The sequence below is a fragment of the Cavia porcellus genome, unplaced genomic scaffold (genome assembly GCF_034190915.1).
Source record: "Cavia porcellus strain 051 isolate PalLab524CR breed Dunkin Hartley unplaced genomic scaffold, mCavPor4.1 scaffold_4, whole genome shotgun sequence".
Classification (NCBI taxonomy): Eukaryota; Metazoa; Chordata; class Mammalia; order Rodentia; family Caviidae; genus Cavia; species Cavia porcellus.
The window spans coordinates 44,633,288-44,636,255 of record NW_026947487.1 but is presented as its reverse complement, the minus strand read 5'-3'; positions in this window follow the sequence as shown (position 1 = coordinate 44,636,255).

Sequence of the window (2,968 nt, the reverse complement as noted above, 5' to 3'; positions counted from 1 at the left end):
AGTCTTTTCATCCTCTGCCTCCCTGCACCCAGGTATATTAAATCTTGTGCCTCATAGCATTCACAGAAGCCTGCCATTCATTACACCCACCTCTCCCCTGACTCTGTTTTTATATTTCTTAATAACATTATTAAAGTTACAGTAAACTATACCTAAGGCTGACCATTTTAACTTTTTTCCAACATTGGGAATTGAACCCAGGGCCTTTGTACTGACCTACATTCCCACCTGTCCTTTTTAATTTTTATTTTTAAATTTTGAGGCAGGGTTTTGCCAAACTGCCCAGGCTAGGTTCAAACTTGCAATCCTCCTGCCTCACTCAGCCTCACAGGGTGCTGGGATTAAGGTAAATCATTTTTAAGTGTATAATGTAGGTTCATTGAGGACATTTCATGATGTTGTGCAACAGTCACCACTATTTCCAGAACTTTTTCATCATCTAATTGTATTTTTTATCATACAATAAACATGATGTATTAGATTTTTGGTTGTGGGACCCAATACCTGATACCTACAACTTAAAGAGCAGAGGTTTAATTTGGCTTATGTTTTAAGGAGAGCCAATTAAACCTCTGGCTTAATTCACGGCTGGCTGGCTCCAAGGCAGAGGCACTGTGCTGGGAGAGCCTGGTGGAGCTAAGATGCTTGGTTCATGACAGTTGGGAAGCAGAGCAGAGGAAGAGTGACAGAGAGGAGGGGCCCAGGACCAGATAGAGTACTCACACCCACCCACCCAGGCACACATCAGAGTATGCGCACCACCAGGCCCTTGTGTGGCTCCAAAACCAGTCAAGCTGATGCAATCAAGCTTACCTGTCACATATACTGAGATTTGTATCCATTAAATGATAACCTCCCATTGCCCCTATTTGGTCACTAAAAATGTACCCAATCTGGGAACAGCATATAAACAGAGTCACACAAGACATGTCCTTTTATGTCTGGCTTTTTTTATCATTTGTGTTGCAGTATGTGTCAGAATTTCCTTTTTCAAGGCTAAATAATGATCTATGGTACATATACATTGTGTTTGTTCATTCACCTGGTTATTGGTTTGCTTGTTGTCTTTTTGAGGCATAGTTTTGCTATGCAGTTCAGGCTGGTCATGAATTCACTCTGTAGCCCGGGATGAGCTTGAACTCACAGCAATCCTACCTCAGCCTCCTGCGTGCTGGGATTATAGGCATGTGCCACTACACCTGGTTACTATTTACCTGTCGATTGACACTTGAATTCCAGTTTGCTTTTAGCTTCTATGAACAGGGCTGCAATAAACATGATGTATGTATAATCAGTTGCCTATTTCAAGCAGTCACATAGGCACCTACACAATACGCTGTCTTTTGCCTTTTGCATTCAAGCCTAAAATATTTACTAACTAGGTCTCTGCAGAAAAACTATGCAGATCTGTAGTTTAAGGGATGAGATGGGTTTCAGGCAGAGACAGAGCCTGACAGGCCCATTCCCCTGACCTTGCTGAATGAGATGGAGAGGAAACTGCTGGTATTGGTGGGAATGAAATATTGGGGCCAGAGTCAGTGTGCTGTGGGTGCCCTACAAGTACCACATACTGAGGAGTTTAAGTAACAAAACTTGGTTTTCTCGTAGTCCTGGGGGCTGGAGGTCTGAGTCTGAGGTGTTGCCAGGGTTGGTTTTGTCTGTGGTCGTCCACAGATGGCTGCCCTTTCATTGTGTCCCCTGTGGCCTTCGTGCTGAGTGTCCTGTATCCTAATCTCTCTTCTGAAGAGACCAGACATGTTGGATTAGGGCCCACTGTGGAGACCTTGATTGACCCTAATTATCTCTCCAACAGTCCTGTTTCCAGAAACATCCCCCTTGGAAGTTCCAGGGGAGATGTCATATATTGACGTTCTAATGTCAATATATGAAAGTGAGGTGACAGCGTCTGAGTCCCCCAGAGGACTCCAGGCCTCTGGCACAACAGATTCTTTAATTTTTTTTTTTTTTAGAAACAATTATCTTGCTCTGTAGCCCAGGATGGCCTTGAACTCATTGTGATCCTCCTGCTTCAGCCTCCCAAGTGCTGAGATTTCAAACATGCACCACCATCCCGGGCTATAGCACAACAGATTCTTGACCCAGACTTGCCGAGATGGTATCACATGAGGAGCCATCTACTGAGGCAACCCTCCCCCATAAACACTGACTCCCCAGCGAGGAGGCAGGTCTCAACCTGCCAATGAGGAAAGTTCCTTTCCTGGGGCTTGCTAAGACAAATGCAAAAGATTGTCCAATTATATTTTGTTCCTTAAGCAATTAATTGCAGAATTTCCTAAATTTTTTTATTCTTTTGACAACAAAGCAAGAAAAAAAAATCCAGGGTAATTTTAGCAGCAATTAACCTGGATTTACACAGAAGTGCTTGCTTCTGCCCTGCTGTCTGTCAGGCCACATTTCTGGCTTGGAATTCAGCTCTCTGCTGTGGAATGTCACTACCACCCTCATCCCATCTACGGTTATCTCTTCTCTGTTTCAAGAAAAGTAGAGACCAGAGGATGCTCTGAAGGAACAAGATCAGAATCACTCAGGGGCTGAGAAGTGACACTTTGCCCCGCCCTTCCCACCGGCCTCAAGCAGCTGTGGCAGAAGGTCACAATTTTCCGTCTTCTCATTGGCTCAGAGGCAGACAAATGATACAGTTTCAGACCTATGACAGGAAGACAAGAAGGTGGGGGAAGCACGCACTCCCCAGCCTCGGAACCCCACCAACTCATGCAAGAATAGAAACTGCAATTTTTAGCACACAAATTTCCCATGAGCTGACCTTATTTCTCTCTAGGACACTGGGATGAATTCTAGTCAAACGAATTTGAAGCGACAGAGATAAAAGATCCAAGTGTGAGAACTATAAGAAAAACCTTTTAAAATACCGTAGAATCAGCAACATATTTCTAGTGCCCCGAAACGGCCTAGGAGAATCTAGAATGCTTTATATAAAGTAGTGGAT